Here is a 23,953-nt window from a genome sequence, read left to right on the forward strand (position 1 = left end):
TTTGGCTTTATTCCAGTGCTGTCCTCATTTATCTCTGGCTCGTAAAATAAGTTTACTTTACAAAAGAAACATCCAGTGCCTAAACATTTAGCTCACTGCTCACAAAAGACACAATGGCCCTCATTACAACTTTGGCGGGCGGCGGAGGCCGCCCGCCAAAGTTGTGCGTCGTGAATACCGCACCGCGGTCGGAAGACCGCGGCGGGTATTCAGAGTTTTCCCCTGGGCTGGCGGGCGGCCGCCGAAAGGCCGCCCGCCAGCCCAGGGGAAAACAACATTCCCACCATGAAGCCGGCTCGTAATCGAGCCGGCGGAGTGGGAAGGTGCGACGGGTGCTACTGCACCCGTCGCGTATTTCACTGTCTGCTATGCAGACAGTGAAATACTAGCGGGGCCCTCTTACGGGGGCCCCTGCAGTGCCCATGCCGTTGGCATGGGCACTGCAGGGGCCCCCAGGGGCCTCGCGACTCCCCCTCCCGCCATCCGGTTCCCGGCAGGAGAACCGCCAGGAACTGGATGGCGGGAGGGGGAGTCGGAATCCCCAAGCCGGCGCAGCAAGCTGCGCCGGCTTGGAGGATTCCTTGGGGGCAGCGGGAAACCGGCGGGAGACCGCCGGTTTCCCTTCTCTGACCGCGGCTAAGCCGCCGCGGTCAGAATGCCCCGTGGGGCACCGCCGGCCTGTCGGCGGTGCCACCACGTCCCGCGGCCCTGGCGGTTCTATACCGCCAGGGTCGTAATGAGGGCCAATATGCCCTTTCTGGTAGAATGTAACTAAACCTAGAAGAAATTATTTGAAACTTGGAGAGACTCTCATCTGGAGCCTCTCTCTCCAGGCCCCTTCCCTGCCAGCCCTCATAACATCTGCACACAGGGCATTGCTTATCTCCTTTATTGGGGCCATAAATCTTCTCATGCTGATCTGCTATTGTTAACTTCATTAGAGCTTTGTTGAAATTTGAGGCAAGAATGCTTTTTTCTTCTGTATTTATCTTATCCTCGATAACAAGCGCACACAAGCAACTGCTCCCCCCAGCCCTGCTGGCATGTCAGATATGCTAGGTTATCAAGGAATCCCTCTGTTGCTGTGACTACTGTGCCATCCTTTGGAAGTGTGTATCACCCCCACCTATGCCCGGTAATCACCCCCACATCCCGTATCGCAACCCCCTTATCCTCCCAGCCATCTCAAAGATGTGCATTTACTTCCAGTGTCTGGTGCCACCACCAACCACTTTCCTCAGCTTCAAGTACCTGATAGATTCTTGCCATTTCAAAAAGCCTGACAAGCGACTACTTGCCCCGGCTCTGCCGGCTCATCAGATATGCTAGGCTGGCAAGAAATCTCTCTGGTGCTAGGACTACCATGCTGTCAATTGGAAGTGTGTAACACTCCCGACCCATGCCCACTAATTGCCCCCCGTATTGCAACCCTCTCATTCTCCCAGCCTTTTCCGAGCACTGCATCGTCTCTAAAGAGTTTAAACCATTGTACTCTACATTACTGCACTCTCTTTTACTGCACTCTATTCTACTCTGCACCACTGTATTCTATGCCACATCTCTCCTCAACACTCTATGACACTGCACTCCACACCACTGCTCTCTACGCCACTGCACTGTACGACATTCTACTCTGCAACACAGCACTCTCTGCCACTGAACTCTATACCACTTTACGCCACTGAACTCAATTTCGCACCACTTTACACCAATGTACTCTATGACACTTACCCTGTACCACTCCACTCTACTCTGTACCACATTCTATGCCAGTGCACTCTACACCAATGCATGCTACACCACTTTCCTCAAAACATATGCACTCTATGCAACTCTACTCTGCAACACTGTACTCTTTGCCGCTGCATTCTATGCCACGCTTCTCTGCATCAATGCACTCTACTTCGCACTACTATCCGTCACTCTACTGCACTGTATGCCATTGCACTGTACGCTACTACACATTAAGGGCCAGATGTAGGTACAAAACAAAATGTTATGCAGAAAGGTGTCTCAGACACCTTCTGCGACTCGCTATGGGGTCGCAAAGACCCACCTCATAAATATTTATGAGGTGGGTTGCAGTTTGCGACCCCATAGCGAGTCTAGGCACTCACGGGGATGGTGGCCTGCTAGAGACAGCAGACCACCATGTCCGTGACTGCTTTGCAATAAAGCAGTTTTTTTTTTCTCTTAGCAGCCCGTTTTCCTTAAAGGAAAACGAGCTGCAAATAGAAGAAATACCGAAACCTTTTTGTTTCGTTTTTTTTCAGAGTAGGCAGTGGTCCATAGGACCACTGCCTGCTCTGAAAAAATATTATTGTGAGCATTCACAAAGGGGAAGGGGTCCCATGGGGACCTCTTCCCGTTTGCGAATGAGTTACCATCCACTTCAAGTGGATGGTAACTGCGGGTTGATTTGCGACCGCTTTCGCGGTCACAAATCAACCCTACATCGCGGTGCGACTCGCAAATAGGTAGGAAACGCCCCTTACTATTTGCGAGTCTGAAACACATTTTGCGAGTCGGTACCGACTCGCAATATGTGTTTCAGCATTGCGTGAGGGCATTAGCGCCTTGCAAACGGCGTTTTTCGCCGTTTGGGAGGCGCTAATGCCTTCCTACATCTGGCCCTAAATCACTCTACTCTGCATCGCTCCACTCTTCACCACTGTACTCTACGTCAATCTACTCTATGACACTGCACACTATGACACTGCAATCTATGCCATTGTAATGTACTCTAAAATGCTCCACACCACTGCTATCTACTCCACTCAGCGCCATTTCACTCTATGCCACTACAAACTATCCTGCGCCACTCACCCCACACTCGGTTCTAATACTGCTGCACTCTACACCACTTTACTCAAAACTAATACAAACTGAACCAATCTACTTTGCATTACTCCAGTGTACGCCACTATACTCTACTCTGCAACACTCTACGCCACTCCACTCTACTCCACTGCACTCTACATCACTTTACTCTGCACCACCTATACCACTGCACTCTACACCAATATACTCTATGCCACCATACTTTACAACACTGCATTATACAACACTTTACTCTTCAACACTGCAGTCTCCGCCACTGAACTCTACACCAGTGGTTCCCAACCTGTGGTCCGGGGACCACTGGGGGTCCACGAAGCCTCCTCAGGGGGTCCGTGGCTGCTTAAAAAATTAAATAATATTAATTGATTAGGTCCCCAGCTTTCAGTAATGGCTCAGTGGGGGGTCCCCGGATCCCAATAAAGAGTCAGCGGCATCCCCGGGCTCCAGTAATGATAAAGTGGGGGTCCACAGACGTCAAAAGGTTGGGAACCACTGCTCTACACCATTCTGCACTACTCTACTCTAAGCCACTGCACTCTACTCTGCACCCCTCTACACTATACCACTCTACTACACTCTATAGAAATGCAGGCTACACCAATGGAGTCTAACTCACTCTAATCTTCTCTATAACACTCTAAACATCTGTGCAGCATTGCATTCTGACACTGCACTCTGTGCCATTTCACTCTACTCTGCACCACTCTATGCCAGTGCACTCTACACCATTCTACTATGCACCACTGCAATTTTCACCACGGCACTCTACGACACTCCAATCTAGACAAGTCCACTCTACTCTGCATCACTCTACCCTACACCACTCCACTCTAAGAATCTGTGCACCATTGCATTCTGACACTGCACTCTGTGCCATTTCACTATACTCTGCACCACTCTATGCCAGTGCACTCTACGCCACTCTACTATGCACTACTGCAGTTTTCACCACTGCACTCTACAACACTCCAATCTAGACAAGTCCACTCTACTCTGCATCACTCTACTCTACACCACTCCACTCTATGCCACTCCACTCTGCAACACTGCACTCAATGCCACTATACTCTAGGCCACTGCACTCTATGCCACTGCTCTACACCACTGAAACCCTCCCTGCATCACTCCACTTTACCCTGCACCAATCCACTCTGAAACATTCTAATCTAAGCCACTGCACTCTACACAACCCTACTCTGCGCAACTCTGATCTACGCGAATGCACTCTACGCCACTACTCTTTGCTACTGCACTGTACCCTGCACCACTCCACTTTACGCCACTTCACTCTACTCTGAAATAATCTATTCAATGCCACTGCACTCTATGCCACTACTCTATGCCACTCCTCCACTCCACTCTGAAACAACCAACTCTACGCCATTAAACTTGTCACTCTACTCCACTCAGCCCCACTCCACTGTATGCCATTTCACTCTATGCTGTGCAACTCAACTCTGAACCACTCTGCTCCATGCCACTACACTGTAAGCCACTCTACTCTAAATCACAGCACTTTACACCAATGCACTCAATACCACTTTACTCAACACAAATGCCACTGCACTCTACACCAATTAATTTGCACCATTGCAGTCTATGTCACTATTCTCTATTCTGCAACACACTATGCCACAAATAATTTCCAAACAAATTGCTCTTCTATATGCTCTAGAACTAGAAAAACCAACTCTTTAATTCTACTTATTCATTGGCCATCAAGTGCTACAAACATGAACAAGGTCCTAATTAGTACACAAAAACTTTTAGTGCACAACAATAATTTCTCTCTCACTGTCTTCCTCTTTCTCTATATATTTCACTACATTTTTCATCATCACATTTGCTTCTGTCTTCTATATTTCCGTGTGCTACTCTTACTCTCTCTCTTCTATCACTATAATTTCAGGTTTAGCATTTTTACAAAACACTTTCCTCTATCACTTACTCTCATTCATAAACTCTTTTTAAAGTTTTTCTTAGCATCTAAATCAATCTGTCTCGTTCCTGTTTCAAAATGGAAAAAACAGCCAAACTCCAATGTACCCCATACCCCAGTCCTATCTACCCCACTGCAATATAAAACAATCAGGCCCACTCCACACTACAATCTGAATCTGCATCAATCACAACAAAACCACATTATCCAAATCTACCCACTACATCCCAGTTCAGCCCACTCTAATGCAACATACTCCAAACTACCAACATCAAATTAATCACCGTTCATCAAAAACTACTCTTATCTACCACACTTTAACTTAAAAATAACCAACTTCACTACAATCTACCAAGCACCATTCTATAATGCACCACTCAAATCTGACTACACCACTACAATATACCCCACTCCTCTCAATTAACAACACCCTACACCAATCCAGCCCACTCCATCCAATCCACTCCACAACAATCCAATCCAATACACCCCACTCTAATCAAACCCACTGACCACAATCCAATTCACTCCGATCCAATCCACCACACTCCAATCCTCCCAACACACCTCATTCCAATATACACCACTCCAATCTGCCTGACTCCAATTCAACCCACTCCAATCCAAAACAATAATCCCCACTCCTATCAAAAATAATTACTACACTCCAAAACAATCACCTCAATGCAAATCCAAAACAATCTGCCTGACTTCAATCCAAAACAATCTACCACACTCCGAAAATGCTCCACTCCAAACCAAAAAAATATGCAACACTCCAATCCAAAACAATCTGCCACACTACAATCAGCACCAATACAGTCCAAAACAATTTACCCCATTCTACTCTTCCCCACTCCAATACAGAATAAATAGCCAACTCCAATATGCAACACAACAATCTACCCCACTCCAAAACAAAAGAATCAGCCACACTTCACTACACCCAACTGCAATCTGCCCCACCCCAATCAAAACCAAAATGCCACACTCCAATATGCACTGCTCCAATCCTTCGCACTCTAATCCAAAACAAATGACACCACTCCAATCCTCCCGAATCCAAATGACACAACTTCAATACAAACCAATCTGCTATGCTTCAATCCACCCCAGTCCAAACAAATCCATACTAAACCACTCAAATCCAACCCATCATACTCTAACCCACCTCAAATCAATCCACTTCACGCCAACCAAATCTAATCCACCCACTCCAAACACATCTAATCCACCCCACTCCAATCCACTTCAATCAAATCCACCCCATCCCATTTCAATACTCCCCACTGCAATACAATCCATACCATCCTGTCCACCCACTCCAATCCACCCCACTCACTACAATGCACCCAGTCTAATCCTCCACCCCACTACATCGATTCCCTCTCTGCCAATACACTCTACAATACTTCACTATCTACCACTAAACCACTAAACTCTATGCCCCCAACTCCACTCTGAAAACCTCTACTCCAACTATTCCACTCTACAACACTATACTCCAACAAATCCAATCTACAACACTAGTATAAACAAAGCAACAACTAATTTCCAAATAAATAGCTTTTCTATATGCTCTATAAAGCAAAACAACTATTTGATTCAACCTAATCAGTGGACATCAACTGCTACAAATATGAATAAGGTTATAATTAGTACACAAAAACCTTTAGTGCAAAACTATAACGGTCTTTCTTACTGCTTTCTCTTTTTCTATGTATTTTGTTCTATCTATTTCTGATCAACACATTTGCTTCTCTCTTTCTATCTTTCTGCATTTTGCTCTTATTCTCTCTTCTGTCACTAAAATTTCATAATCACCGTTTCTACAAAACATTATACATAAACTCTTTTTAAGTTTTTCTTACTATCTGTATCCATCTGTCACATTCCAATCTCAAAATAGAACAAAACAGCCACATTCCAATATACCCCATTCAAATATACCCAAGTACTTTCGTCTCCACTACAAAATAAAACAGCCCTATCTACTCCACTGCAATATAAAACAATCAGCCCCACTCCAAAACAAACCACTTACATCTGCCACACTACAATCCACCCCAATCAGAACAAAAGCACCTTATTTCAATTCACCCACTACATCCTAATTCGGCCCACTCTAATCAGACACAATAGAATCTACCAACATCAAATAATCACAGACCAACAAAAACAACTATTATCTACCACACTTTAACTAAAAACAACCAACTCACTTCAAGCTACCAAATTCCATTCTATTACGCTCCACTCAAATCTACCTTATACCGCTACAATATACCACACTCCACTCTGGTTTACAACATCATACACCAATCCACCCCACTCAGTCCAATCCACCCCACAACAATCCAATCCAATACACCCCACTCTAATCAAAGCCACTCACCACAATCCAATCCACCACACTACAGTCCTCCCAACACACCGCACTCAACACACCGCACTCTAATCTACACCACTTCATTCACCCTAGTCCAATTCAACCCACTCCAAACCAAATAAATAATAATCCCCAATCCAAACCAATATACCACACTCCAAAACAATCTATCCCATTCCATTCCAAACTAATCTGCCCCACTCCAATCCAAAACAATCTCCTACACTCCAATCTGCCCCATCTCCAGTCCAAAACAACCTGCACCACGTCAATTAAAAACAATCTACCACACTCAAATACTAAGCAATCTGCCCCACTAGAATCGACGTCACTCCAAACCAATATGCAACACTCTAATCCGAAACAATCTGCCACACTTCAATCAGCAGCACTCCAATCCAAAACAATTTGCCCTAATCCATTTTTACCCACTTCAATCCAAAAGAACCAGTCAACTCCAATCCACAACACAATAACCTACCCCACACAAAACCAAAAGAAACTGTACCACTTCAATACATCCCACTACAGTCTACCCCAGTCCAATAAGAAAGGCACACTCCAATATGCACCACTTCAATCCACCCACTCCAATCCAAAACAAATTACATCACTTCAAACCTCCCCACTCCAAAGTGGAAACTCCAATACAACTCAATCAGCCACACTCCAGTCCACCCCAATCCAAACAAATCCAATCTATGCCTCTTCAATATACCACACATCACGCCACTGCAAACAAGCTCACCCAAATACACTTCACTCCAATCCTCTACCCACCCCAAATCAATATAATCCAGCACACTACAATCCACTCAAAACAATCCATCACACCCCAATACAATACATCCACACCTTTCTTTGAGTCTAAATACCTGCGTTCTTACTCTAAACTTGTGCTCAAAGTCTATCATGTAACATCCCCTTTAAGATGTCCAAGGAGATGTTACCTTCCTTTATATTAGAGCCAGTGCCAGTGAGGGATAGAGCATAAATTGACACAGTCCTAGCCATGACCTAAAGAGCCCTCAATTACTTGCAACCACTGGATTGAAAGTTTATCACTGCAGAAGGCCCTTCTTAGAGAGAGTGAGAAGTGATGGGCACATGAATGTGCTATGAAATCCCAGGGGTAGGAGCCCATTTCCAGTCTAAGTAGCTGTATCATAGCATTCAATGGGACCCTAAAAAATCGCATTAAGATCAGACTCTCAAGCTTCGCCCAGCTCACCCTAATGTGTACCTCCTTCTTAAAAGATTGGATAGATAAACCCCAAATCATGAGCCAAGCCTTTTAAGTGCATTGATTGTAGCCATTATGGAGGTTTTTAAATATCTAATTGTTTACCTAATTTTAAGTCATGTGCAAACTACAATCCTAAATATTTCTGAAGCCGAACTTGCTCAGGCGATGCGTTATTTAAATAGCATTTGAAATTCTTTGGTCTCTCTGGAAAGATCAAAGTCTTAGTTTTGCTGACATTTACTGTTGAATATTGGATGAATAAACAAGAGGGCAGCACACACCTGTGTAATCCACAGTGAATCTACTGCTCCTTAAACTTGTGTGTGTGGGGGAGGGGTTACCTTCTGATCCTGGGCTGTGCACTAAAATCTGTGGGAAGCAGAATCACAATCGGGGAGCAGTGACCCCCTCTCTGCGACACGAAGTCCCACGAAGCCCTTTCACAATCATGGGATTATTGAACCATATTCTCTCACTGCATTCAGCTTCCACTGGAGACCCATTGGTTTCTAGTCCATCTCATCTGCATACACGAAGCACAGAGCACGCAATTCAACACATTTAGCAGAAAAGCGCGTTGGGTAGATTTGAGGTAAGTGGGCAGGATAGCAGGGAAGGGAGCACGCACCTTTGTTGCAGGCTGTTATACACCTGATTTTTTTCAGATAGATTTCCTAACCCTGACAAGTCTATCTGGACTCAGTTATTAGAATGGAACTGAACTACTGGACCACAATTTGGGCCCTGAGGAATATTTAAGGCCCGCAGTTTTCTCCAGATCGTCTCCTCATCTTCTAAACAAATGCAGCCTTGAAGTCCACGAAGCGCCACTACAGTTTGCCCATTGCCCTCACTGCATTTGAATTTTCTGATGAATATTTGGGTAAAGTTGCTTTCAATCGGGTATAGTGAGCTGTCGGCAGTGCTTAATTTGGAAATAAAAAGGTGCCGGTGCCCAAAGCCCTCCTCTTAAACAGGCGGCTGCTGCAATTAAGTGTGGTAACACGGAATACTGAGGTAGCTTAATCCTGAAGCCATCTCGGGCCTCTTCAATCCATTTACAGCCGCTCCCTGCCCATTCAGCTCACTCTTGCAGCTTTCTACTTTCTCCCTTTGTGCCGCTTTTTTGTTTTTCTCTTCCTCCATCTTTCCCATGTGTGAATTTTGGTTGCAGCAAATGCTTGAGGCAGAAGAATAAGCCTTGGCCCTGAAAAATAAGTGCCGGTGCTCAGCACCGGAAACAACAGGCATAAATTAAGCACTGGCTGTCGGTCGGATTTCACCTGGGATTTTTGCCTGCACACACAGACAAAAAAACACACGCATTCATCTCTGTTTCGAAAGTCCTCAAAAATGTTGGTTATTTTACAGAGTTTCTCTCAGTACTCCGACCAATCCGCATTCCTCCATTTCCAGTACCCCTCAAGCCTCTTCATGTGCCCTGCTTGGTGTATAATGTATTTTAACAGTATATGCCAGCATGACTTTCGGGAAATCTGAAGCTCACACCCTTTCAGTCTTAGGGGAAGATTTATGAAAAGTGGTGCTGCACATAGTGCAGCACCACTTTTCTTACGCCCCCCTTAGCACCCCGCTAACCCAACATTGTATTACTGTATTTACAATACGGGGAACTATGGCGGTAGTTAGGGTGACTAGCGTCATCATTTTTTATGCTAGTCCTGTGCTTTGCAGGATTAGCGTCAAGAATAATGTGGGTAGTGATTGCTGCTCTCTTGGCTGCCTTGATGTGGTGCTTGTAGTTGCTGAGGACTGCCTTGTGAACAGCTCTGTTGTGGGGGCCCTTGGTCATGCGCAAGTGCTTCTCTAGTTGGTGTCATTTGCCTTTGGGATTTCTGAGCTCAGGAGTGTATCTGGCTACATACTTCAGGAATACTTGTTTGTTGACCCAGATTGTAGTGGACTGCCTAGAGCAAATAATTCCTCTTCAAAAATATCCTCACCCCACACCTCGGGATAGAGAGGCGGGTGGGTGCAGATCAAACACTATGGATTTGTTTAATCTGGAGCTTTCTTGATACCCTTGTTTGGTGTCCATGATGGGGTGGTATTTATCGTCGGCCCCTCCCACTCTCTCAAAGGCTCAGCAATTATTTCTTCAAATGGCTCTTTCATTATAGCTTCCATCCGATCATCACCGTCCACGTTCTTCATTCCTTCCACTTTGTTAGAAATTTTGCAGTTCTTGTATAGCACTAACATGACCCGAAGGTGTTGGAGCACTTTACATGAGCACCAGTTACATTACACAATGGCATATCCGTTTTTGGTAGGCGCTGGGAGATTAAGTGATTTGCCAAAAATCACAGGATGTTGAGCTGACAGCAAGTCTTGAGCCTGGTTCCTCAGCTCCAAAGTCAGCAGCACTGGCCATAACCCAAATCCTGGGACTATCACGCCGGTCTTGGAACAATGGATTCTGACGTGATCTTAGTCTGAACTGATGTGTCTTTTATTAGGGACGTTGTCAGAGTAGCAGGTACTTTAAAATGTTTTGTCACAAATCCCCCCAAAGCTGATGCTAAAAAAGATAGCGTTTGGGTGGTTTGTTTTGTACTCAGGGTCAAAGAAGTCTCTAAGCCACTGGAAAAGTGGCCAGGACCCCTTTACCGGGTCCTACAACCCAGTTTAGCACGTATTGTAAGACCAAGGTTATTAATGCTGCACTAAGGCCCGCTCAGGTATCAGGACATGCAGCTGAATGAGTTTGTAAACACTGAGATACTTTGAGTACCTGTGCTGCTGAAAAAGAAGGAAACCCTCCAGTTGACATCTGGAGCCAGCTGAGCTGAGCTCTCAGGGTCTTGGTGGTCACTGCAGCCAGGGGCACCAAACCGTATAATGTCTTGTAGATAACCTGAAGGGCCTGACAGCATCTACAGATGAGCATCGCTGATTCCTGTCAAGGGCCACTTCACCAGGTAGGAACCACTGTTGCTATCCCACCACCCCAAAAACCTCCTCAAGAGGGATACCCCACAACAGCTCTTTCTTTATATGGGGCATACTATCAATGAATAAATGAATGAATCAATCAGGATTTGGAAAGCCCAGATTGTCACCGCAAGGATATCCAGGCTCTGATGCCCTTGCAGCCCCAAACAGGCCGTACCTGGAGCAGGAGAACCCTAGCCTCAAACACTGGGATGACTGAAACAGACCCACTGGCTGTTAGGGGTTAAATCACCTAGATAGGGAGGCATTCCATGTTGGCTCTGTAACAGCTCAAGGAGCCTAGACCTATTACAGCCGGTTTCCTACACCAAGGGGAATTATCTCCATACTGTTGAGAATGCTAATATATTGCAGCCTTGAAGGATTCTGCCTCCATCCTGGTAGTAAATACGGGTAGTAGGTATCCTTGTTCCTTGGCAAGCCCCTATAAATCAAGGCCAACGTCAGACCTCAAGCGACACAACACTGTACTCTGTTACTGCATCACAGGGTATGTTCAGCCACCAGACAATCACAATACCCAGCCACCCCCTTCTGGACGCTATGCCAGTGCTTAATTTGAGCCAGTGGAATTCGGTGCTCAGCACCGGCGCTTAATTGTCAACACCAGCGCTTGTGACAGTCTGCCACAAGGTGGCGCTGTCTGGCTAATTTATGGATGACCACAACAGTAGTTAATTGTTAATTCAATATACATTAAAAATGACTTTTGCCTGCAGCCCAAACCATTCTTATGGCTTTGGGGGCCTGAAATAGACTAAATTGTTGCACGTAAAGAAGTGTGATGGTTAGTAGTTGTTTTGTTGCTGTCATTGGCAGCATGGCAGGGCAATCTGTGTTGCTATCTGCGGTTTTTAACAAATTGAGCACTCCTCTTAGCTCCTATAGCTGTTAAGGTTCAAGCGGTGGACTATAGAGTCTGGTTTTGTCACAGTGACCAAGGCAAGCAATTCTCAGTGATGTCCAAAAACACCAGGCCCGACCAAGAACAGGTCAAAGGTACCCAATCATAACAGGCTCTGGCTCTTGCAATGAGTACAATCTCTGGGCCAACCGGGCTAGGTACGAGATAGGCCAAAAATAATCATCAATACCTCGAGTGGCTTCCTTGCTGATCGCTGATGTTTCTAGGTTGTGTGTCCTCTGAGGAGGCACCCAGGGGTGCAATTGAGGGTGCTACCAGGTATCGACATAAGGTGCATAGGGTTATTAGGGTCATGAAGCAAACCTGCAGGGCCACAGCCCTCAGGAACTCTGCAATCCGATGCCCTCAAAGCCCAAGAGAGCAGCACATCTGGTGGCCAGGGGCCTCTGACCCTTCCACCCATCACACTTGGGTCTGGGTTCAAGGGATGTGGTTTCTCTCTCCTGTACTATCTGTCCTCTCTGGTCCCCTTGCTAATCCAGCTTGTTTGGCTTGATTTGTGCTGCACAACAGCTGCACAACCTAGGCGACTCCTGCTTAGCAGTGTGTGTGCTCAGTGTCTCAACACCTCCCCAGCATCTCCCCTCAGCATCTCAGTGTCTCCCACAATCTCAGCCCCCATTCCATTGTACTGATCAGTCATTAGACCCGTACACTGATTGTATGAGGAATCTAGGCTTCCGATGTACAAACCAAGTTTACCTGCGATTCACAAATAACAGGGTTTGCAAACACAAAATGAACCTTTGTTATGTACTACACTGAAAGGGTCGTGTTTAGGGCATCCCTTCCAAATAACGAATCAGTAGGAGTTATATTAGGGTTTCACAACTGTAATCCAGTTGCAAAGCACTGTCTCCCAAGTTGGGGTGGAATCACAGTAACAACATAGGAGGGCTCACATTGGGAGCACCTGCCCTTTGCAAATGCAAACATAAGGTTTGACGTGGAGTAAGCAGTGGTCAATGGGACCACTGTCATCTCTCAAACAAACTTCAAAGTATCCAGACAGCCAGCACTCCCTCAAACCTAACCAGTCTCCTGTTAAGAACAATAGATTACAAATTCATGCTTATCAATGCAAGCTGTGCATCAAATAATAAATACTACATAATGCAAGGTAAGACAGATGGTTTTAACGCATGAAAAGTCATAGTCCTTGCTTTCTGGCCAGGGATTTAGCTTTGGGGGTTTGGGGTGTGACCTCCTTCAAATAAATGCATTATTGGCTTGAAGGTGTGACCTCCTTCAAATGAATACATCATTGGCTTGGAAGTGTGAGCTCCTTCAAATAAATGCATTATTGGCTTGGTAGTTAGGCCTGAGCATCTTGAGTCAACTCTTCTATCTTTTTGTTGGTTTTCTTGCGAAGAATGAAGGTCAAAACATTGACATTTGATGTAAAACTTGAGAGCGAGCGGGAGAGGGAGCGATACCCTAGTACTGTGTACCGCATAGTGCCCTGGTATCTGAATATCCAAATGAGAAACCAGATAACTGCTAGCCTGCTTATCCAAATTGTGTGATCCTATGAACATATTTTATTTCACAGAGACTCTGTATTATCACATATGAGCACACATTTAAATATTTGCGTTCAGGATGTGCTCTATACAATTACTTCTTATGTTTGATTTAATAGACTATAGAGTTGTTGCATCTATAATAAGAATCTGGGTTTACCAGGTTCCTGACCAGCTTCTTAGTTCACCAAGGCCAGACTGGCCATATCAGGGAGGCTGGAAGGGTGGGGGACCAGTTTTGTTACCAGGGCCAGTTTTGAAGCAGTGCAGCAGTTTTAAAACCACTTCGGAGTTTGTTGTATATCCAACAGCTTTCAGGCAAAAATAACAGTGCCAAGATAACTCTGGTGATTAATGTACCTACTGGAAAGAGATGGGAGTTTTGTCTAGAGATAGTTTTGACTCATCTAAGGTAGCCAGAGGGTTAATATGCTGGCTGCAAAAAACTGTAGTATTCAGATGACAGAACAGTTTTTATGTGCATAGCTCAGTGGGATACTGCTTTTGTCACAGAGATCCTTTTGTTACTGTGCAGTTCATAAGTTACAAACATAATCTATCAGAGTGATCTATGAACTGCCATCAAAGATCTGCATGCAAACTGCATTGTACTGGTTGGAAGGTTATATTTTCCAAGTCTTTCATTATCTCAAACTTTCTCAAAAGGGTTTGTTCGGGTAGAAACAAACTGTTATTAGTAAAGTTTACTCTAACCTCTGTGTTACTCTCTGAATCCTGAGTTTATGCTTCCCCCAACCGAGCATGCCTAAAAAAAGCCAACCAGTCTGGTGAATCCTACACCTTGTAGTCCTTTTTGTCTTGTGTAACATTTTCTATACACTTTGTTTGGGGGGCAAACCCCTCCAAATCCTGTGTATTGGCCTTGCTCGCTATTCACCTTACGGAGGCTGATCTGACAAAATTTGCCAAGGCTGCTTTGGGCTCCCAGTCTGGCCCTGTAATTTAATAATGGCATTGTGTGGGGGGCGAGCCATGAATGTTTATAAAAAAAATCAGTTTTAATAAATATCTGTCTATGCATTGTCATAATCTGATTGCCAAGGTGAAACACTTCTGCAAGTTCAAGAAATGTGTATTTTGTTTACATGTTGAAGAGATTGTATCATATTTTTTTCATTATGTTTATTGCATGGTATACATATCAAGCATTTTCAAGACTCTTAGAGCCATGCTAAACTCATGGCTCAGCTCTGCTCACCCTATTAATATGCCCTGTTACTATGCCTGTGTGCCCTCTAGTTTCACGGTCTAGTCTAGAGGCTGACTAGAAACATGGAGCTCGGTCCACATGCATCATGTTTACAACTTTAGCATCAATGCTTCTCGTAGCAGAGACGAAGAAGATTGTGTGCAATGAAAATAAAAACAAATAGAATAAGTGACCCAAAGAGAGGAGCTCGAGGCCTTGTGGTGTACGTCACCGTAGTTATGGGCTTCTAGGGAGAGCCGTCAATCCCAGCTTGGACAGGCAGGGACGTATCCTGAGTAGGGGTGTTTGCTGTGTAACTAATCTCAAATGCATTCCTAGTTTGGTAGTTGGGTCTGGGTGTCCTGATCAGATCTTCTCTCTGTGTCTCATTCTCATTAAGAGGTTTTAACTTGTTAATTGTTTGGATCGGGATCTTAAATATGTATATATATATATATAGTGGCCGGTTTACAAAGAGTAGTAAATATTCATACACAGAAGTACTTCTTGAATGGGTGCATATCTACTACTCTTTGGAATTCACTAACTTTGACCGCATCAGACTTGGAAAGCTGCGCCAGTACCAAGCTGTCAGACATACTATTGGCAATCAAACACCCGAAAGGTGATGGGATGAATAATTGCAAATAATCTAACCAGTGGCATCTGCTCGGAGTAGCACTTCAAGCCATCATTTTCGCCACTGTTCCTAGCTACCTCTATGAAATAGTTTACTTATGGGTGGAGTTCGGTGCTGTAGATCCCAATACTAGGAACAGTTACACATACAGACCTACATGGGTTGTAGTTCAAATATGTGCCCTTTGGGACATCAAGAACACCAGACGTGGCTTGGAGATCAAATACCCCAAACATCACAGGGTAGAAGGGGCCCCTTGTTCTGTGCTGGGTGGGCTTATAAAATATGCTGACATACACATGTTTAGCACTTCCATAAGTAACACGCTTACCAAATTAAATTGTGTTAGTCTATGGGCACTTAGACAATGAGGCTAATAAATTACTTCTACAGGACTAGTTCCTCCCAGTCCTGCACCACATGTGCTTGCCTCAGTAAAGGCATATATTATCAGTTCCTAACTAGAGCTTCTGTCTAGCACAGCAGATGTGACAACAGTTTCCCAGACCTGCAAAAGATCATCTGGTGGTAAATAAAAGCATCTACAGAATAAGGGGGGAATAACACACAAAATAATAACAATATTGTGGATGCATTAATTTGATGTTTGTGACATCATTTTTGCAGAGGTTGACTAGCCTCCAGTCTTTATAAAGAGACGCACCTCAAAGTGAAGATAATGTTGGCATTTTCCTCCTTAGTACCAATCCTGTAATCAGGGAACAAATTATGCAAGCTAGTGGGTTCTTAACTTAAAACAAGCTCCAGGCTTGTACAGAAATCAAGCGAGTTGGATAAAATTTGATTCCATGTGCCATTCCCTTAAAAACTGAGCCCCTATAAAATCAAGGCATTATAATGTCTTGCAGTTCTTCAGTGAACTCATTGTGTTCTGCTTGTAAAAACCTCATAGACCATATAAACAGTATATTTTATTGGTTAATTAAGACCATAAAGAGCAAGCACAAAATATAAATTGGAAATAAATAGAGCATAGTTAGTCAAATGTCTTAAGAGAGCCCTATATACTTGATCCAGTAATCCCTAGAACTAAAGAAGCAGGACTCAGTGAGGTGAAGATCCTACAAAATTACCCTGAGACAGATGGTTGAGATCACGATCCTCCAGTGATCCCAAAGTGTAGCGACAAAGGTGTTAAGACTGAGGTCAGTGAAACCCAATAGGATGCATTTTGCACTAAGAAATAGTGGTCAATGCAGCAGACCACAGGGAGCAGTGTGAGCACCTGGGGTAGGATTTTCCCCCAGCTTACTCCCAGCATTTAGTGCTATTTCCTTAGTGAAAGTGCACTTTTGGTGCCCAAAATGGATGAGAGTACGCATTTTGTGCTAGGAAAATAGCACTAAATGCAACGGAAAATGAACAGCAACACGAGCAGCTCCTCGTGCTTGCTAGAAATGCTGTTGCTTTAGGATTTTTTCCACCAAATCATTCTTGATTATGCAAGCAGCTGTAAGTGTATATGTAAGAAGTGTTCCCATTCAGGGTCTAGATATGTTTAGAAAATATAACCCTGATGGGATTTTTAAATTTTGAGAGCTTACATGTTACATTAGGCTGAGCGAGTGTAGCCTTTTAAATTATTTAATTCTTCTCACGTTTGCTGAAACAAATTGGACAAAAATGTGTTATCTCAGATGGACTGCAAACAGACATGTTAAAGACAAAATGAACATAAGTGTGGATTTTTCACAGCACTTTATGCTACAGGCACATCATTTATGTTAGAAATGGGTCTCTAGTTGGCAGTCGGTTTGCACCCTGTCCAAATAGAACCCTCACTCTAGTCAGGATAAGGGAGATACCTAACTCAAATAACCCCTGCTCACCCCCTTGGTAGCTTGGCATGAGCAGTCTGGCTTATCTCACAAGCAATGTGTAAAGCATTTGCACATAACCCACAGTAGGGTAGAGAAAACACCTCAAAAGGACACCACATCTGTTTTAGAAAACTATTTACCTGTGTAAAACAAGACCAAAATGATAAAAATCCAACATACAGTGCTAAAGATAAGAATTTTGAAAGACTTAGCTTAAAAATACAGTTCCTTGAAGTCAATAGCTCCACCCGGGGCTATTACGGTGTTGTGATCAACAAAACCAATAGTTCAGGCTGGTGCGGCGTCACAGGCCAGCTAGGGTGTCGGGGAGACCCGCAAACAGTACCTTGGAATTGCAGGGTGTCATGATCCTCGCGATGAGAACCGGAGAGCGGCATCACTGGCGTTGCAGTGTCGGTTCCAGAGTCGGTGCGGGAGTCGTCGGGCCCTTGCAGTCACATGCGTTGCAGATCAAGCTCCAGGCTGACAAAGTCAGGAGCGCTGGCGTGGATGGCGTTGGGGCTGCGGTGTGAAGCTAGACGGTGCGGTGTGCGGTGCCCACAGGTCACTGTGCAGTCAGCGGCTTGGTGATGGTCATCCAGCGGCATCGGTAAGACCAGAGCTGCGGTGTATAGCGGGGCGGTGCAATGTGCAGTGTCACCAGGTCACAGTGCAGGCAGTGGCGTCCTCGTTGCTGAATCGCTGTCGTTGGTGGGCCCAAGTCGGCGGTGCGGATCGGGATGGGCTCCATGTGGTGTCCACGGGTCATGGTGCAGACAGGGCTTCTGTTGACGACACTGGAGTCGAGGGTGCTGGCGTCGGTGGACAAGGGCTGCGGTGCGGGACGGGATGGTGTTTTGTGCTCCTCATGAGCGATGTCCACAGGCCGCGGTGCAGGCAGCGGCGCCAATGTTAGCAGAGGCGGCGGTGTCAGGGATGCCCAGGCCCAGGCCATCGGCTCGGTGAAGTTGTCGGATGATGGCATACGTGAGACCAGGGTCGCGGTGCAAAGCTGTGCAGCGTCGGTAGGTCATGGTGCAGCCCAGCAGGGTCATTGCTGGCAGCACATTGGTTTTTCTCCTGAAACAGCACAAAACACACAGTTCCCAGTGTTGGAGGCAGATGAAACGGAAGTCTTTGATATCCCTGAGACTTCCAACAGGAGGCAATCTCCACTCCAAGCCTTTGGAGAACTTTCTCAAGCAGGTTACACAGCAAAGTTCACCCTTTGCTCTCTTTCAAAGCAGAAACAGCAACTGCAGGTCAATCCAGCAAAGCAACTCAGCAAAGGGGCAGTACTCCTCCTCCAGCTCTTCAGCTCTTCTCCTTGGCAGAGATTCCTCTTGGTTCCAGAAATATTCTAAAAGTCTGTGGTTTTTGGCTCAATACTTATACCCCTTTCTGCCTTTGAAGTTGGTGAACTTCAAAGCAAGGTTTCAAGTGTTTGTAAGATCCTTCCTTGTGTAGGCCAGGCCCCAGACACACACCAGGGGGTTGGAGACTGCATTGTGTGAGGGCAGGCACAGCCCTTTCAGGTGTAAGTGACCACTCCTCCCTGCATTCTAGCTCAGATGGAACATCAGGATTTGCAGGCTACACCCCAGTTCCTTTTGTGTCACCGTCTAGAGGGAATTCACAACAGCCCAACTGTCAAACTGACCCAGACGGGGAATCCACAAACAGGCAGTTCCACAAAATGGTTTAAGCAAGAAAATGCCTACTTTCTAAAAGTAGCATTTTTAAACTAACAATATAAAAACCAACGTCACTAAAAGAAGTCTTTTTAAATTGTGAGTCCAGAGACCCTAAACTCCATATTTTTATCCGCTCTCAAAGGGAAGCGGCACTTTAAAGTTATTTAAAACAGCCTCCATGTTAACCTATGAGAAAGATAGCCCTTGCAACAGTGAAAAACGAAGTTGGCAATATTTCACTGTTAGGACATGTAACCCACATCAGTACATGTTCCACCTTTAACATACACTGCACCCTGCCCATGGGGTGCCTTACAGGTAGTAAGAAGGAAGGTTTAGGCCTGGCCAGTGGGTACACTTGCCAGGTCGAATTGGCAGTTTAAAACTGCACACAGAGACACTGCAGTGGCAGGTCTGAGACATGTTTACAGGGCTACTAATTTGGGCGGCACAATCAGTGCTGCAGGCCCACTAGTAGCATTTGATTTACAAGCCCTGGGCACCTCTGGTGCACTTTACTAGGGACTTACCAGTAAATCATAAATGCCAATCATGGATAAACCAATCAACAGTAACATTTATATAGGGAGCACTTGCACTTTAGCACTTATTAGCGGTGGTAAAGTGCGCAGAGACAATAAACCAGCAAAAACAGAGGCCAGTACACCATAACAACAGGAAGTCAGAAGGCAAAAATACAGAGGAGAAACGCCAAAAAGCTGACAGGCCTAACAATTTACAAAGCCGGTCATACAAAATACCACTGTATATGAATCACATTCTCACAGCTGAGGCATTCTTCACTCCCACAAACAGTTCTGCGGTGGAGCAAGGTTCTTTTATTAAATGCTGTTCTGAATAAAGTTTGTACCTCATCTCACATAGTTCGAGCAGAAACTGTGTGCAAAGCCTTTAAAAGCCTAATGTTAAAAAAACCATTATAAATTATAATCAACTTGTAAATGTTTTACCTACACAGGTAACACAGAGCTGTTCCATGCGAATGGCTCTGCACAGCCGGTGATTGGCTTGTGTTGCAGTGCAGGCAACCTTTGAAGGTAATGACCTCAAAGAGCTGCACAAGTAACATTGAAGCTGATTGCACTACACAGCTCAAGGAAATGCACATTCCCTTTTCCTTAAGCTATAAAGCTGATCCCAACCTAATATGGTGCAGGATTCAGTTTCAGTGCCCAGGCTTACAATGTACTTCGAATACATTTGCTCCTAAATAGATTCAGAGATTCAGAGTGGAAGTCAATAAAAAATAGACATTCTGGGTAAGGTGGCTGCCTTTTGAAGACCAGCTCCTTTTGGTCTATGTTAAGCACCCCAAGGACAATAAAAGAGAAGGAATTCACATTGCAGGAAATGTTGCTGCAAAAGCATATCAAATACCTATTAAAGGCATCTGTGGCAACCCAATCTCAAGCCAAGATCAGCACTGATAATTTAGCAGTGAGTTTAGCAACATTAAAAGTAGTACAATATTCTGGCCACTCCTACACACTCAATTCAGGTAACACTCTAATGCTTTTCATACCCGAAGTACAGGAGACATATATTGTTAAATGAATGAGCCAAGTTAGGTTTAATCAGGGTAGTTCAGGGGGTCAATGTGTCTGTACATGCTGGTACAAAATCTGCAGTATCAAGGCTAAAGCAACAATAATGTTAGCTAGCGTAATAAAGCGAAATATAGAAAATATAAATATGTGCAAAGAGGCAATACTTTGCTAATAAATTACACATTCTACTTTTGGAAGATCAGCACAGACCCCCCTCACTATATCTGATCACCTTGTTGCGGTGATCTTTCCTGGACCATGTCAGGGCCAATCACAGATATAAATTAATAATATTTTATATTAGTTTCTATTGATTCATGCTCTGTATTCTTATGGGTTTGGCACCAGAAAAATGCTGTTATGCTTGAGAGGCCATAAAGGGTCTGCGGTTTCTTATAGGCACAGGGATAATTCACATCTTTCATTCAGACAACGGTCCTGCATTCATCTAAAGATGCAATGTCTCCTCTCTGAGTATGCCTGGAATTCAGCAATCTATTTCCACTAGAGAGTAATGGGTTAATAGAGCAAGCTTTATGGTATCTACAACAAATATTGCCTGCTAGGGTGTTGAAATTTGGACTGAGTTGGCTGCATAATCTGTAGGAAATATAGAGAGCATTACATAATTTGTCTAGAGGAGTAATAGATGGTCACACTTCAGAAAAGATGCTCTTCAGGTATCTACATATGTACCTGGTCTTGATCTCCTTGAGAATGGGGCAGAAGCAAAGTTGTCTGACCCAGAAACATATCAAAAACTGTTGTAAAATATTCAGGAAGTCATAACTAAACTATCCAATGTGGCACTTTGCAACTCTGCTACTGTGAAGATAAGGTTTCCAAAGCTGCTGAGCAGTGGCTCCTCAAACTTCAAGAAAAGATTTCTGACAAGCAAGTGTTGGGCCATTTGACAGGCCACCCGTTTCAGTCCTTATGTTAGAAGGCACCTGGACTTTAATATTTTTTCTCCACTGTCTGATTCACAGAAAAACATCAAGATGTCTATCGCTCACATTAAAAGCATTGTGTGACCGACTCTGTTCAAGAGACCCCCTTTTGACACCAAAGTACCTTCAGAGTAGACCGTCTCAGTCTCTCCCTACTATGAAGAAACTACCCCAAGAAAAGTATAGTGATGCTCGTATCCCGAGTCTACGAATATCCTAGACTGTCCTCCAACTATCATAAGAATCACCTTACCACATGGTTCCATTCTTGGAAACACATCAGCATCAGTGCTCAGAATGCAAACCATCTGCTTACACTTTACAAAGAAATCAAATCCAATTTATCTGACCAAGATCTTGTATAATGAGGGATTTGGTCCTATCCATATTACAACTCATCTGCCATAGCTGAAGTCCTCACTGCAAACAGTAGACTGCAGCTGCCAGCATGATCTAAGGAGTTCGAAGCACATTACCCCAGTCCTTCCCTCATTAAGTTGGATTCCCATTGAAGGGAGGTCCACCTATAAAACAGGTGTGTGCATGGTTCACAGACTCATCTATTATGAACACTCCTGTTACCTGCTCAAGAAATGTAAAATCTCTGATGGCTTCTGATACTTCAACAGTTCCTATTCCCTACTACTAGAGACAATTTTTAACATACAAAACTTTCTCAAGCAGTGGATCTCATTCTCACCTGCCACACTTACAACACATCCTGTCTACCATCCTTCAAAGCAACAATTTTGCATTTTATCAGCCTCTATTGCATACCTTGCACTTCATGGACACATGGTTGCTTGTGATACAGTGCAAGTTAAGTGAATTACTCATTCTCCTCCTAAGCCCAAATTCTCTGGATACCTTTAATAAAGACTGGCATTCTGAAACACCTGCAACCCTTTCTTTCCTTGTTAATGAACTTCTCTTCTCACTAAATGACAATACAGGGATCTATACCACCACAAAGGTGTTTTGCATAAGAATGCCTTTATTTATCTTTGAGCTGCTTGTCTATTACATTTTTTCTCTGGTCTTGATGACATCTATCCACTGCCTTGTGCCTTGCTTAATCTGGGCTTATCCCTAGTGTAATATACTGCTCCTATTTATTTACTTATACCTGCGGTTTCTGAGTTGCCACTACTCATAACCATTGTAGGAAAGTAGCCTCTTTTTAGCATGGTTACCCCACATTTTTCCTGATGTCAGTGTGTTTTTACAGTGTTTACTGTGTTCCTGCTACCCAGGACGCTAGTAACTGTGTTCCCTCCCTTTAAACGTGGTTGCTTGAACCGCAAGCACCCCATATTTGGTATACTGGTGGCCCCTTACAAGCCCCTATCACATGGTACTCAGGTACCCAGCGCAATAGGGCACCATGGACCCCCATGGGCTGCAGCATGTATTATGCCACCCATGGGGAGCCCATGCGAAGTGTATCTGCAGGCCTACCATTGCAGCCTGTGTGAAAGGGTGCATGCACCCTTTTCTCCACAGGTCACTGCACCAGGTCACTATAAGTCACCCCTATGGTAGGCCAGCCTATCCCAGAGGGCAGGGTGCAGGTTTCTGTATGTAGTGGCACCCCTGCATGAGCAGAGGTGCCCCCACAAACTGTAGCTTCATTTTCCTGGACTTCGGTCACTACTTGTGTCCAGCCAAATAATGGTAACTCTGAACCTGGGCATGTTTGGTATCAAATATTTTGGAATCATACCCCAATACTGTTGTCAGTATTGGTTGTATGATTCCATCCACCCTCGTGGCTCCTTAGAGGAGCCCCAGCATTGCTCCTACCAGCTTTCTGGGTTTTTCTGGGAAGCCCACGCTACTGCCAACCCTCAGATGGATTTCTGCCCTCCTGTTGCTTGAACAGCTCAAGCCCAGGAAGGCAGAAAAAATAATTTCCTTTGGAAATAGGTATTATATGGCTTGGTAGGGGTAGCCTCCCCATGCCACTGGTATGCTTTGAAGGGAACCCCAGGGGAGGTGCCCAGAGCTCCTCCAGATAGCCCCTTGATTCTGCCATCTAAAATCCAAGGTGGGCAGAGGCCTCTGGGAGCATCTGAGTGGCCAGGTCAGGCAGGTAACGTCAGAGTTCCCTCCTGATAGGTGGTCAACTGGCTAGGTGACTATTCCCCCTTCCAGGGTTATTTAGGGTATCCCTCTTTGTTGGGTCCTCAGATTCAATGGGCAAGACTCCAG

General features: G+C 44.8%; 1 protein-coding gene across 2 annotated transcripts in view; it reads left to right on the forward strand.

The window, feature by feature from the left end:
* LOC138246665 (carcinoembryonic antigen-related cell adhesion molecule 16-like) overlaps window positions 1-23,953 on the forward strand; it is a 207,751-nt gene that overhangs the window by 72,932 nt on the left and 110,866 nt on the right. The gene's annotated exons all lie outside the window — the stretch shown is intronic.

Source organism: Pleurodeles waltl, chromosome 7, assembly GCF_031143425.1.
Source record: "Pleurodeles waltl isolate 20211129_DDA chromosome 7, aPleWal1.hap1.20221129, whole genome shotgun sequence".
In the NCBI taxonomy this organism is placed as follows: domain Eukaryota; kingdom Metazoa; phylum Chordata; class Amphibia; order Caudata; family Salamandridae; genus Pleurodeles; species Pleurodeles waltl.